Here is a 16,412-nt window from a genome sequence, read left to right as displayed (position 1 = left end):
GATTAATGATGTGTTTCATAGTAGCATGCTTTGAAAGTACCAGTCGAATCCATCTCACGTATTGGATTGGACCGACTTAGAGGTAGATAAGGATGCCTCATATGAGGAGAGATCGATGAGAGTCTTGGATATCCGAGACCAAGTTTTGCGAGGCAAGACAATTCCCTTAGTTAAGGTTTTGTGGAAACATCACCAGGTTAAGGAAGCAACTTGGGAATGTGAGTTGGAAGTCTGTGAGAAGTATCCGGAACTATTTGTTGATGTTTTAACATGTAATGAAATTTTGTTATGTTAATGAAATATGAAAGCATTGTATATGTTTTGAGAATATGGAAACATTGTATGTGTTGAATATGTTTTGGAGATGCTGGATAACATAAACATCATATATGTTGTTTATGTTATGGAAATACGAATTTATTATAAACATTGAATGTGTTTTGGAAATGTGAAATGTATATTCAATATTGAGAATTTGTTCAACATGTGATGGGATTGAATGACCGGTGGATAGGTCATGGTGTTGGAGTTGATTATCATTGTGGTAATTCGTTAAAACATGGTTTTGAAACTCAATTTGAAATTTCAGTGACGAAATTCTTTAAGGGAGAGGTTTTAGCAATTCTGGTTTTGACCCGATTCATTTGTTATCCCGAACTCGCATTTTATGGTTGTTGAATGTTGTTCATGTTTTCTTCCCTTTATGCTTATTTGAGTTTGGCTATTGAGTTGGTTGGAGCATGTTTGGAACAGGTTGGTTGCTTAGTTTTCAAACTATTGATGCCCAGGATTTTGGTCCTCTGCTTGAGTGAAACATCTTGCTCTCGGGGCAGGATTTGCAAACTCTCAGTACTTTTGCAGGTCTGCAAAACTACTGGGAGAGTGTATTCTACGCTCGAGCGGCGTTTTCTACGATCGAGCGGATGGGCGCTCAAGTGGCATTTCCTCACGCTCGAGCGTCACTTTTCAAGCTCGAGCGAACTGTACGTATATCAGTTCACGAAAATGACTTTTTACATCACTTTTCATATCTTTTTCCAGCAAAACCCTAGATTAGAACCCTCTCTCTCTAAAACTTACATTCTCTCTACTTTTTCACCTAGATCTAGTGACCTCTCTACCCGTGTGCCTTTTTTAAAAAGGTAGTGTGTCTCAAGAGCTCTCTTTTGGTTCGATGAAAGATTGATTTCGGCATCTTTAAAGTTCCTCCATCTCTCCCTTTGGTCTTCTAAGCTTGAGGTAGGGATTCTCTACTCTCTCTATGAGTTTTAACTTGGTCATTTCTTAATGTGAAAGGAATATTGGGTTTTGGGATGATTTTAACAAACCCATGGTTTGGGGTTTAAATTAAAAAGAGAGGTTTTGCAAAGGGTGTCTTGGAAAGGATCATGGGGATGAGTATAAACTTATATTGTGTTACAATAAGGGATTCGATGGTTGGAATGAGGTTAAATGGGGTTTTGCCCTAAAATATTCAAGAAATTATTTTACATAAATAATGAAATTGGAAATGGGAATATGAAATTAGATGAAGGTTTATATAAATGCTGGAGTTGGATTTGTATTATCGCTCACCTACTGAAATTTGAATAATTTATCTATTGTGAGATTGTATATCTGTTAGAAATATTTGTCTTCGGCTATCGGTGGAGGATAACCATGACTGTTATAGAAATTACATGAGGATTAGGTGCATTGAAACTAATTTCTTATTGGATATCATTGAATATGACTGTGTTTTAATACATTGTATATGTATGATTTTTGAGGGGAAAAAGGGGATGGACTCCATTAAATTAAGTTGGCTTGTGTGTCCTAGGTGCAAGTCCCGAAAATCGCGCATATATATGGTTGCCAATCCCGCGAACTAAATTTTTGTAAAATGGCAAATTGAAGTGTTTATGTGTAATGGTTGTGCGGTAGGAAAACCACAGAGTTGTAGTCTCCGTTGGGTTGTTTGGATAACCATGGAATGGCTCATGAATTGAGGAGATATAAAGTGACATGAAACAAATGGATATAAAATGGATAGGGATATAATACTTGGCTTAGTTTAGTTTTGGAAAAAGAATTGTAAATGATTTTATCTTTGAGCATTGGTCATGTGCATCATGTTTATAACCTTGTTAAAGTTTATATATTGTGTTGGATTGTTTCTACTGGGCTTTGGCTCACTCTATTTGCGAAAACCATTTTCAGGTGCTGGTGATATGCTTCCGCCGAGGTAGTAGTTTGGAGGGATTAGGAGCAAGAGCTTCTATTTTGTTGTCTCTATTTTTGTATAGCCAAGGGCTTTAAAATTTTGTTGAGCTAGGCTCACTTTTGTTGTTATCAAGCAATGACTTGGAAATATGTAAGCCATTAGGGCAAATGATGATCTATCTAGCTTTCATTTTTTTCTTATATCTATCTCTCATGTATATCAAACTCTGATGAATGAAAGCATGTTAATCCAATTACATTTTCGCTTATGAGATGGTTTCGTTGTATTTATTTTGGGGTGTTACATTTGAGATGCTTCACATTGATGATAGTGAATTGAGGGTGACTCTAGTGAGTTACTATCTCAAAGGGGATACGGGCCAATGATGGAAATATGCCAAATGTAGAGTGGGACCGACATAGGAAGCTTTTGTTACTACTTTCCAAGACAAATACCTACCTCCCACTGCTAGGGAGAGGCTGAGGCAAGAATTTCAAACCTCAAACAACTAAACCTATCTGTGGCCAAGTTTGAAGCGGCCTTCACTAGTTTATCCCAGTTTGCACCAAAGTTGGTGGCAACGGTGAACGTCGTTGCATAGAATTTGAGAAAAGGCTGAGAACGAAGATTTTGTTTAAAATCACCATGAACATGATCCGAAGCTATGACCGTCTTGTGGACGCGGCGGCACATGTAGAGATTACAATGCAGGTCGAGGAGGAGAGGCTTTAGCGTTCAAGGCTAAGAGGTTAAAAGTCGTAGGGGGACTCTAGAATTAGCAAGAAACACAGGGGCTCTGCTTCATCCCAGTCCCAACTATAGTAGACTAGATCTACTTTCCTATTACCTAGTACTGGCCCAGGAAAGAATGCACAAGGTAGTTTCTCATGTTTCAAGTGTGGCTAGCAGGGTCACAAAGCCAATGCATGCCCACAGATGGGAGGAGGACAGTAGATGTTACCACCACCACCTAACAGATTTTAGAGTCAGTCCCAGAGTAGGGGACAAGGGCCTATATATTTTCAGTGTGGTCAGTCGGGGCACATGAGGAAAGCTTGCCCGTAGTTAGGAGGCACATTTGGCACATCAGGGTTCAAGCAGACTCAGAGCCACCAGCAGGCTCATTCAGTTCAAACCACTTGAACTAATCAGGGGGTCACCTCGGCTCAATCAGTATAGTAGGCCTATCTCTGAGAGATGAGCAAGTTGATCAGAGGCCACAGGGGCGCGTGTATGCTATTACAACGTCGGAGCAGTTGCTAGGGTCCTCTGTTGTGAGAGGTAATTTTGTTGTGTTCAATTCGTTGGCTAATGTGTTGATTAAAATGAGTGCGTCGCATTCATTTATATCTACTACTTTTGCTTCTTTGTTGGGGTTAGAGGTTGATGAGTTAGAGTCTCCGTTATGGGTTAAGTCACCGGTTGGGGTAGAGTGGCATTGTGGCAAGTGTACTGCTCTTGCAACATTGAGGTCGCAGATTATCGACTCTCTTTTGAATTTATCATCTTAGACATGCACACTTTTGATATTATTTTAGATATGGATTGGTTGTCACACTTTCAAGCTACTATAGATTGTCAGTGCTACCAGGTACCTGTATGTACACCTACCAGGGATTATTTCTACTTTCTATGTGACTGGGGTAGTAGTTTGATTCCACCGTTGTATGACCTTAAGGGTCAGAGAGGACTTAGTTTGCTCTTTTCCATTTCCTTATTCAATGAGGGTAGCATGGTTCGAAATGAGTTACCAAGGTTAGTTTATGAATACCCTGATGTTTTCCTTGAAGATCTTACTAGGTTACTACCTCATCGGGAGATTGAATTCTCCATTGACTTAGTGCCTGGCACGGCACCAATTTCCATGGCACCTTATAGATTTGTACCCGCCGAGTTGCATGAGTTGAAGGTCTAACTCTAAGAACTTTTAGACAAGGGCTTCATTTACCCTAGTACATCACGTTGGGGAGCACCGGCTCTCTTTGTGAAGAAGAAGATGGATCCTTGTGGTTATGTATTGATTACTGCAAATTGAATAGAGTTACCGTCAAGAACAAGTACCCTTTACCCATAATAGATGTTTTATTTGACCAACTTAAGGGTCTCATTGTTTTTCGAAGATAGACTTGAGGTCGGGGTACCATTAGTTGAGAATTAGAAAGGAGGACATCCAGAAAACGTCATTTCGCACGTGTTATGGCCACTATGAATTTCTAGTAATGCCTTTCGGTTTAACCAATGCACCGGCTTCCTTTATGGACTTGATGAATCGAGTCTTCCAAGAATTTTTAGGTTGTTTTGTAGTTGTCTTTGTGGACAACATCTTGATTTATTTAACCTCAGAGGAGGAACATGAGGAACATTTGCAGATAGTACTTGACTAGCTTAGGGTGCACCAATTGTATGCTAAATTTGAGAAATGTGAATGTTGGTTGACGGAGGTAAAATTTTTGGGGCATTTTGTGTCGGGAGAAGGGGTAACGGTGGATTCTTCTAAAATAGAGGACGTACAAGATTGGGAACAGCCTAAGAATGCATTTGAAATCTGGAGTTTCCTAGGGTTAGCCAGGTATTATCGTCATTTCATAAGGGACTTCTCTAGACTAGTTGCATCTTTGACTAGATTAATGAGGAAGAGTATCACATTTATGTGGAATGAGACTTATGAGAAGTCACTTTGAGAACTTAAAACTAGGTTAACTGCCGCATAGGTTTTAAGAATTCCAGAAGGTGGTTTGGGCTATACCGTTTATTGTGATGTGTCCCGAGATGGACTTGGTTGTGTGTTGATGTAAAAAGGGAAGGTTGTGGCCTATGGTTCAAGACAATTGAAAAATCATGAAAAGAACTACCCCACCCATGACTCAAAACTAGCAGCAGTAATTTTTGCTTTGAAAATTTGGAGGCATTATTTGTATGGTAAGAAGTTTGATGTTTTCTCCGATCATAAGAACCTAAAATACCTGTTTTTCCAAAAAGATTTGAATTTACATGAACAGATGTGGATGGAATTTATGGAGGATTATGACTTTGAATTGCGCTATCATCTGGGAAAGGCCAATGCGGTGGCCGATGCCTTGAGTTGAAAATCTGTGAGCAGTGTAGCAAGTATGGCCATTTGAGAACGGGGTATGTTGGGTGATGTTGGCAAGTTTGATTTCTTTCTGGGTGAGCCTACCGAGGGTGCTACCTTATTTACCTTAATTGCACAACCCACTTCGATTAGTAAAGTTGTAGAGGCACAACAGGGTGACCTTGAAGTAAAAGCAATTCGAGAGTTGATCTCCAATAGGAAAGAAGAGAAGGGTTTGAACATCCACCCGTACTTGAGTGTGAGATACTTAGATAGTTTGTTTGTGCCAGAATCTTGTAGAGATGAGGTACTCCTTGATTTTCATCACTCGCACCTTACGGTACATCCGAGAGGCACTAAAATGTATCATGATCTTAGCCGTCAATTTTGGTAGAGGGGTATGAAACAAGACGTCACCTTATTTGTTTCCAAATGCCTTACTTGCCAGCAAGTGAAGGCCGAGCACCAAAAGCCAGTGAGTTTGCTACAACCCTTACCTATAGCCGAGTGGAATTGGGAACATGCTACCATAGATTTTGTAGTTAGGCTTTCAAGAACACAACGGAGTAATGATGCCGTTTTGGTGGTTGTTGATAGATTGACTAAGTCTACACACTTTATTCCTATGCTCACCAATGACTCAGTTGATTATTTGGCAAAGTTGTACATTAGAGATATAGTCCGACTTCATGGGGTTCTGGTGATCATAGTCTCGAATAGAGACCCTCGTTTCACTGCCCGGTTGTGGCAAAGCCTTCAAGAGGCGTTGGGAACTAAGTTGACCTTTATCACAACTTATCATCCTCAAATCGATGGGCAGTCGGAGCGCACCATCTAGATTTTGGATAACATGATTAGAGCTTGTGTCCTTGATGGGAGAGGCACCTACCATTGATCTAGTTCACCTATAACAATAGTTATTAGGCAAGTATTAGGATGACACTATTTGAAGCCTTGTATGGTTGACCTTGTAGATCACCGGTTTGTTGGGTTGAAGTGGGTGATGCGCCATTGTTGGGTCCGAAGTTAGTTTGAGAGACAACCGAGAAAGTTTCTCTCATCCGAAAGAGGTTAGTTACGGCTCAAAGACAACATAAGAGTTATGCCGATAAGAAAAGATGACCTCTATCCTTCGAAGTTGGTGACCATGTATTTCTTAAGATTTCACCGATATGGGGTTTGATGAAATTTGGGAAGAGTGAGAAATTGTCTCCAAGGTTTATTGGATCTTTTGAGATTTTAGAGTGAATTAGGGAAATGACATACCATTTGGCATTACCGCCACAACTTTCAGGAGTTCATGACGTATTCCATATATCTATGCTTAAGAAGTATGAACCTGACCTTTCTCATGTACTTGATTGGGTTGACTTGGAAGTAGATGAGGATGCCTCATACGAAGAACGACCAATCCAAAAATTAGATACCTGAGAACAAGTGTTAAGGGGTAAGACTATACCATTAGTGAAGGTGTTGTAGAGACTCCATGGGGTTTAGGAGGCAACGTAGGAACAGGAGGCGAAAATCTGCTCCAAGTATTCAGATTTATTTGAGAACGCTTAATTTGTTCTAAATTGTAAAATTCTCTTGGTATTTGGAATTAAGTATTTGAATTGCTAACTACTTGTCATTATGATTGTTGTTGTTTTCAAGGATGAGAATTGTTGTAAAATTTTCACAATTGTTGTTGAACCTCGTGCTTGTGATTATCGTATTAGTTGTGGTTGACATTGTGGCTATGGCCTCAGGAAACTATGATGTTAGTGATGGAATGTTGTCAAGATTGAAACCTCCATACGATTGTTGAATCGTTATTGTATGCATTGGGCATGGTGTCGCTAACTACCCATGGTTGGAATTGTTGTGATTTTGGAATACGAAGATTGTTATTTAAATTCCATGTTATTGGTTATGATAGTGATTGTTAAGTAAATTTTAGGATGAATATTGTCATTTGTTACACCATTGGGTTTCTTTGCCATTGTTTGGGTTATTGAGGCTTTAGAATTCCTTTTTGAGTGGTCTCTAAATTTGGGGACGAAATTTCCTAAGGTGGAAAGGTTGTGATGCTCGGGTATGTAACGAGTCTTGTTTTCCCTTTAATTGTAATTAGCATACTCATGTTAGAAGTGTCGGGAATAAATCTGAGGTCTTGTTGACTGTTTGGGTTCACCATTCTTGAAATTTTCCTCAGATTCTTGTCTTTATTTTATTCCGGAGTTGAGTTTCGCTTGTTTTGGAAAGCGTGAATTTGGATCAAGGGTGTCTTGGGTCTTGCTAGTGTAGTTTTTGGGTGAAAAGTGAAACCGCACGTACGGGCAGAAGTGAGGCCATACGTTCGGTGAGGTGAGGCCATCGATGGTTCAATACTGCTTTAAATGCACGGGCGAAAAGCGAGCCGCACGTACGGGGGAGAGTGGAGCACGCGCAGAAGGTACGTGTTGCACTTGCAGAAGGTACGTGCCATACCTGCGAAAATGGTACCGCACGTACGGAAATGCACTGTGTTCGAAAATTTTCTCTTTTTTTTTTCTTAGACTAAGCACCCACCTCACTTTTCTCTCATCTCTCTCTCTCTCTCTCTCTCTCTCTCTCTCTCTCTCTAAGACACATTTCTTCTCATTCTCTCTACATTTACTCTCACCAAAACACATTAATCCTTTGATTTCTCCGAATCAATTAGAGCTTTGACCCTAGTTCCTTCACTAAAGTTGGAGAACTCTTCGAGGGCTACATTTTGTGTTGTAGATATCAGATTTCAACACCATCAAATTAGGGGGTTTCTTCTCTCTTCTTCTCCAAAGCTTGAGGTAGGGATAATCTTTGAGTTATATATATGTTTTTGCAAGTTTATACTTGTTTGGAGTATTTGTTCATGTTTGCATCATGATTTTGGGTTGTTGGAACCTAGATGATTGTGTGAGTGGAGTTTCACTAATTTATTTTTATTTTTAGCTTTAGAGAATGTGAGTTATGTTCTAAGTTGTAGGTGTTATTTTGGAAGAACCTTTTCAAAAATGGAACAAAAACCTTATTTTTGTGGAAACCCTAAAATTTGGAGATTTTGGAAAAAAAATTAAGTTATTGTGAAATTTATGCTTGGAGATTGTTATGTGAAAAATTGATGGAGAAATTTCTATAATTGTATCAAATGAGGAATTTCGAGGAAATGAGAAATTTTGATTTTGTAATTTATTGTTGGTTTGTCTTGAAAAACCCAAGTTTAGAAAATGATGTTTAACATGTGGAGAATACATGAATGTTGATATTGTTATATTATCTCTTGGAATTGTATTATTGTGACGACCCAGACTTGCTAATCGTGAATTTAATTAATTAATTATGTGTTAAACTCTAAATGAGATATGTGTCATATGATTTAATTGGTTCATACCTATCCCAATTGAGAAACTATCTGTTGTGAGGTCGGCTTCGAAACTGAAATTGACAGCCTTAATGGGTTCAGAAACTGAAATTGAGTACATGGATATGCTAATGGGAATTTTTAGAGCCATTTGAAAAGTTTAATTAAAAATTGATTTCATCTGATTCATTAAGTTGTGTTTGGCTCTCATTATTGTAATAAGCTTGGGAATAGATATATACACGAGCTTTAAGCTCATCTTTTGAGCTCAACTTCATCCTTTAGAAAGAAAATTTGCATATTTCATTTTAGAGAGAGAAAGTGTAGAGATTAAAGGAGACTTTCAAGGTTTTGCTTGAGTTCATCAAGAAGAAGCTAGAACAAGAGTAATTCAAGACTCTAGGTAAGCTTTTGACTCTCAATTCTTGAATATAATTTGTTCTAGATTTGAATTCATGGAAGTAATTTGGTGTCTTGCATATATTTTGTCATAGAAAGTCAAGACATAGTTGAATTCCTACATGCATGGCATGAACTCATGACATTCTTGTTATATCATGTAATTCCTTGCATGAACTTCATGGATTCTAAAGTTTTCAAAAAGATTTCTTGAGCTATGAGATTGAAGAACATCATTTCTTGCATGGTTTTATAAGAAATCTTCAAAGTGTTAGACTTATAAGTCATATATGTATGGTTTCATGATTTTATGCTTTGAATCTAAAAGTTTGATCCTTGCATGGCATAGATTTCATGAAATCCGTGATCATACATTTGTTTTCTTACATGAGTGTCCAAGATTGAGAGGAAATGCCATTGGTCTTGAAGATTTGAAGCTCAAATATACAAGTTCTATGAACTTTCATAACAATATAAAACTTGAAGCTTTTGCATCAAAAATTTAGTTTTGATTTGAAGTTATAATTTTGTTTAAATTTAAATATGTGAATTTCAATATGTTCATGAAAGGTTTTGGGTCTTGAATTGCATGAAAATGGAGTTGGAATTGAAAATTGAGACTTCAAAAATGAGGCAGATTTTCAAACCAAATAGACCCAGAACTACACGTGCGGCTTGGGATCCCGCATGTGCGGAAAACAAGGTTGAAAATTGGTGTGTAGGCTGCTTGCATTTGCACGAGCGAATTGGGCATCCCGCACGTGCGGTTTTGGTCGGGCCTCGGATTTGTTTTCGCTCCATTTTTCTACCTTCCGAGCCACCATTTGCATAGTTTTAAAGTATTTATCATGTGCATTTTCATTTATATGCATATTATAGGCACGAAAGAAATAAAGAATGAAAGGTAGAACCAAATTGAGTAGAATAGATTGACCAATGAATTGTGTATGGAATTGTGCTTGAATTTTTTGTTTAGGTCAGACACCACATCTTTAGCGCATTGTTAACTTGTGTTTAAGGAGCCCACTGTGAGTAACACTGTTGTAAAGCTATGTTCAATCGTAATTATTTTATGATTGATTAAATGTATTGTTTTCTAAAGTAATACTGTCTACTAAATGAATGATTGTCCTATTTTTTGAACTGTACTCGTGGCATCCTTAGCATATTGCTATTGTCATTGCTATTGTTATCACTATTGTTATAGAGATCTCTGTCAGTTCCAATTCTTGGAACTATTGATTATTGTATTGATGGCCGTCAAATGATTGTTTGGTCTTTAAGACCTATCGATTGTTTTACTATTGGATGTACCATGTATGACTGTTATGAATCGAAATGATTGATATGATATGAAACATTGATTAAGAAATTGATCTATTGATGAATTGATTGTTTCAATTATTGTAAGGACATCATTCATAACCCCTTTACACAGTTGTTATTCACTGGGCCCTAGCTCATTGTTTATTCTATATATGTAGGTAATCGAGCACTAGATCAGAGTTAGCGGCATCGACCCGAACCCTGTTTTTGTCAAGCCAGCTATTGTGCCTCATCGCAAGGTTCCGAACCAACACGTGTCAAGGCTTATTGGGTGATTCAAATTCACCCTTTTGAAATTGGTCAAGTGTCAAGATTGTTTTATGACTTTCATTACTACTGTTTTGGCAATGAGATTTAATTCCCTAACTTGTGTTTTATCTTGTACATAAGTGTGTTTTGGGCTTAAATGATTGTGCATATACAAGTATATGAAAGTTTGTTTTGTTCATTTAAGTCCTAACAGCTCATTGGACTATATATTCTATTATTGATTGACTTCCGCCAGCCCCTTTTATTATGTTATTGTCATTATTGTTAAACATACCTTCGGTAATCACTGATTACTAGCTAGTTACAACGTTAAACCTATAGGGTCATGACAATTATGCTATTATATTGTTAAGAGATATGGAAACTTAATCACAATGGAAGATTGTGTGGTGGAATTGAAAATGGAATTATACGAATGCTTTGTACATTTTGTATTGTCATTCCATTGAATCACTATTGAAATTGATTTCAAACCTTGCATTGGAAGACTATTGCTTTGAGAAAGAAATTGTTTTGTGAAACTAGACTATTTGATTTGTTTTGGGGTAAATACGTTAGTAAGTTCGGATAAGGGTTGTAGTTTGGTATTGGTTAAGTTGGCATGAGTGTCCATGGTGAAAGACCGAAAGCAGGTGAGGATGAGGTACCACATGTCTTCCGGTGAGAGACCGGTAAAGTGGAGATTGGTAGTGCTTGATATGCCTGCTTGCAGACACTAACCTAGGGATTACCTGAGTCGTATTTACCATCCCTTGAAAATTATATTGAAATTTTTGGATCATTGTGTTTTCAAATTGGTATTGTGCACAAGATTTTCCAAAGGATAAGAAATACATTTTGAGCATGACATGGCATATGCATTCATCTCATGAGACTATGTAAAAATGTATATACTTTGTTAAGATTTTCTTACTGTGCTTTTTGCTCACCCTAGTGGATTTTGTGTAGGGAAAGATGTAGTGTTTCCACCGAATTGAAGGCATGGAGTGTTATAAGAGCATATGGCTCTTTATTTTGTTGTTATTTTGGACAAGCCAAGGGCTTTAAATGTACGGATTCCGATAACCATTTTTGTGTAACTAGGCATAAGCCTTGGAACTTGCAACCTTGAGGGCATTTATTTGTAATTGACTTATAGTGCCACATGCTATAGATTTATATTCTATAAATGTTGAATGTATAGTTGCATGTGGAATACTTTTGATTAATCTCCAGAATATATTAAGTACACATCTTAGAGTTTTAATGATGATGTAATGGATGAAACATTATATTTTATATATACATGTATGTTATAGAAGTTATTACATTTGGTTCAAGATCTTGATGATGGGTAAACTTGAGTCCTCCTTATGTAAATAATTTGGGGGCATTACATCTATTGTCAGTTCACCCAATCTATAACAAACCATCAATTATTTTTTTATCCTTTGACATTTTTTTGTGAATCTCAATAAATTTTTTGATTTTTCAAAATTTCAAATTTGATAACTAAGATTTTATTTTGAACTTTTTATTTAAAGATTTTAAAATTTCAAATAAGATGTAATTTAAATATAAATAAAATTATATTTTAGACTTTTTATTTAAAAGTTTTCAAATTTTCAAATGAGATATGGGTCAAATGAGTCAATAGTTATATGTCATATATATGTTTTTTTATTATATATTTTTAAGAATAAAAAATTAAAAGATTTAGATTAAGGGTCGAGATTGTCTCCAGTTGAAGATCAAGACTGGACCGTTCAGTCCACTCTATGGGCCCACTTTTAAGTTCCACTTCGATGATCCAAACCGTTCACATTTTAGAATTCGTCGAGTACATTTACGTGTTTGAATCAGTTTTATATGAACCGTTTCTTTTTTCACCTTCTATTTTTTTTATACAAAACTGATTCGAACACGTAATTGCCGTTATCTAATCGACTTGATTTTTTTACAGGGATAATATACTCGGCGAATTCTAAAATGTAAACGGTTCAAATCATCGAAATGCGGCCCAAAAGTTGTCCACGGAACGGACTAGACAGTTTAGTCTTGATCGCTAACTGGAGACAAGCTGGACCATAGATTAATATTATAAAGCACTTAGAGTTTCTTAGATAAACTATTATTTTGTATTAATCCATTCACTTGCAACTACATAGAGAAAAAAAATAATATTGAAAAATCAAAAAATAAAATATGATTGTATTAAAATATGTTCTTTTGTAAAGCCTCTTTTTGAGCTTCTATGTTTATGGTGGCTGTGTATTTATTTTGGGATCTTAAGTAAGAAAGAGAAGGAGTGGGTATAAGAAGAAAATTAATTTTTTTCTATTATGGAATAATTATTATTTTCCAAAAGGATGGTATAATTATGGCAATATTTTTGTTTAGGGGAAGGGTTGTAAAAAATAATAATAATTTTTTAATAATTAATATGCTAAGTTAGCAAATAATTTTTTTTATAAATATTTTAAAAATAACAAAAACAAAAAATTTTAGGATGAAGTCTTGAAAATTCTATACTTTCATCATTAAAATGTCACATTGTTGTAATTTAGAGCCAAAGTTATGTACGAGAACTAAAAAGTTGAAAAAAAAATGCTTAATAATGTAATATTGACTAGGTGAAGAGGTTTGAAATGCGAGCGTGACAAAACAAAGTATTGCCTACATGAAAATGAATCTGATTTTTTTTCTTCAAGAGATCGTGTGAAGCCCAAGGGGATAAAATCCTCTTGGTTCTTTGCTTGTCTCAATGAAGAGAACTTAAAATCTCCTAAAGGTTGTGAGTTAGGAAGAGAATATGGTAAGAGGAAACACAAACAAAAATTTGCCAACCTAAATGTATTCAAATGTATTGAACATACACAAAATAATAAAAACAAGTTTAAGTAAAATCAATTGAGTCACAATGGGTCAGAAATCCCGACCCATTTTGTTTTAGGTTGGGACACATGATCGTTCCGAGTGACTTTGACCATACCTGGTGGGTTTGGACCTTAAAATGCCTCGGGTTGGCTTCGGAACAACAACCCAGAATTTTTATTTTAGTTTGGTCACGCTTGCAACCAATACCTTAGTGCTCGCGAGCTTGAGGGTCGCTCCCACGATAGGCCTCAATCGAACCAAAAACCACTTTCAAGTTTTTGGCTTGGGAAAAATTGTGTTGCGTACGGTGGGGAGTTGCAAACAGCGTGGTCGTGCCTGCAACCAGGTGTGTTGCTTGATCGTGCTTGTGAGCTATTAGACTGCGACTACGATGGTGAGTCTATATAAGTTCGTCAATGTAAGTTCGTCAATGTGCAGAAAAGTCATATTTCAGCCTTTCTCTCTTCTCTCTTTCCTTTGTTTATCCATTTTTGTTTCTTTTAAGCTTTCAAGCTTGAGTTTCATTTATTTCTACCCATTTCCTACCCCTAGTTCCATATACCGAAACTTAGAGCTCAGTGAGAGCTTTCATTTAATCTGGACGGATCGTGTTTTTGTAGCCATAGGTTTTTTCAACTTTTCTCCTCTTCACTTCGAGAGGTAGGGATTTCTTACTCCTTTTCAATATCTTGTTATAGATAAACATGTGGTATTTTCTATCGCATTAAAAACATGAGTTTATTATGTGATTTTCTAAAAATGAAAGGGGGTTTAGGGTTTGAAGTCTTAAGAGTTTAAATCTTATGTTTCTTTGTTGATTTGGATAATCGGGGGTTGGTAAATCATGTATATAGGGATAATGATAAGCCCTAATTTGTAATTAAGGGTTTAATAAAGCAAAAGGAATTAAAGTTGAATAATTGTTGGACTATATGTTTACATTAATGGATTGAAGCCTTGGTTGCAAAAAAAGAAGTTAATCAAGTCTTGTGATTATTTGGTTAATGTTATGTCATGTTGAGTTGTGGTTGTGTATCAACAAATTGGGATTTTGACAATTATAAGGGGATATTGGCTAATGGTTGTGAGAGTTGAAGATTTGGAGCAACGGGTTTGGTTTTGAAAACAAAATGATGTTTGTAAGTCTTTTGTGAAATGAAATGGAAAATGGAAAGTGGTAAGTGAGTAGGCGAAATGGTTGTTTTGAAATGATTTCATTGAAAACGTTAATGATTTGAAATTGTGGAACTAGTTATGCATTTGAAATTATGAGAGTTGTGTATTTAACTGTTAGAGGTTTTGTCCTTAGTTATCGGTGGAGGATAACATTATTGTTGTTGAGTAGAATATGTATATATGTTATATTCATAGATTATCGATGTAATCTAGAATGTTGTATTATGTGAATTGGGTCCATTTCCTTCCAAGGCTGGTAAAACGTGACGCCTTGACATAGGTTCCTCTCCTTTCCGATTTGCGCAGGTAGAGTGTGAATTGAGGTCTATTTCCATCCGGGTGAGGCCAATAAAGCGTGTTGTGATATATGGATTATACCATTAGCTTTTGTGCCTTGGGCCAGTAAAAATAGAAGTATGAGTTATTTTTTGTTATTCAAATTTAGATATATACGTAGATGTATATTGTTGTGGGTGTTCCATTGCCCTTGTACTTAAGACTATAAATCAAGGAGGATGTGTATGTGTGGTGAGTTGGGACATAAGATGAGAGTGTGATGGGTGTATGTGAACGTATTTTCACAATGGAGTGTCATTATGTAACCCTTTTGAACAAAAATGAAAAGTTAGAAAGAAAATGAATGGTTTAATACCTGGGTGTGTTAAAGAGGATAATTTTGGAGAAAATGTACTTATGTAAATATATTTTGGATATAACTGTCATATTACTTATATAGTATAGTGTGGTGCATTCATTATCATAACTATCTGTATGTTGCTATTGTTTAGGATCATTTGGGATCTCTACTAGATTTTATATTCATCCAATGTTAATAATAATTTTTCAGATACAAGTTGAGAAGTGGTTCAAAGTCGAAGAATCTTCTTTAATTGATGGCCAAGGGGCCTTATATTTGTTGGCGGGAAGCCATTATTGTAGAAGGGTTAAGCCCTTCATCTTTATGTAATAATGTAAGCGTGTGGGCATTTTCATTTAATTGCAATTCACTTAACATCCAATGTATGTACGAGAGAGAACAATGGTATTTGACTATTTCTTTATTGCTTCCGCATTTATATCAATGTTGAATGGACTTTTAATTATGAATCTGGTAATGTTTTGGGTAACAAAAAAGTAGGATGTGACAACTTGGTATCAAAGCGAGCCAGGTTTAAAGACTTTGGCTCGTGGGAAGTGATTTTTACCACAACGAGTTTTCTTTGCATGGTGAGGATGCTTACATATAGTTAGGTTAAATGTTAGGATTTATGTGTTGCATTTATGTGAGCATGGGGTTAAGTTTTATGGATAGTGCTTGTAGCCAGTGAACTTGTTTTGAGGTCATATTGGAAACATGCTTGATCAACGTAGTTTCTGATGAGAATTTCTTAAGAGTTCCGGGACGAGTAGTTATCCTTGTGGACTTTAGTCGATTATGTGATTAAGTGTTTAAATTGTTTATGTACAATAAGATTGTGGGTTTTGTGCTAAGTGTGTCTTGTAACATGGCGGTGGTGAGTGTATGCCTTGGGAAGGCTGTTGTGTTGTTCACTAAGTTTGTTTTTTTGGTTTTTGGTTTTTTATAGGATGTCTGCATGAAGGAGTAAAGGTCGTGTGGGGAATCGAAGTGTTGGTAGGGGCAAAACATTTTTGTTAGCATCTGCCCTTGCAGTATCGACTGTGGGCTAGGAGATTGCATGTGAGATAGTAAGAGCGATGAGAGATGTTCTAGCTCGCAATGAGGG

Source organism: Camellia sinensis, chromosome 7 (genome assembly GCF_055761805.1).
Source record: "Camellia sinensis isolate YWXY chromosome 7, ASM5576180v1, whole genome shotgun sequence".
Lineage (NCBI taxonomy): Eukaryota > Viridiplantae > Streptophyta > Magnoliopsida > Ericales > Theaceae > Camellia > Camellia sinensis.
The sequence above is the reverse complement of the archived record's forward strand: the minus strand, read 5'-3'. Positions refer to the sequence as shown.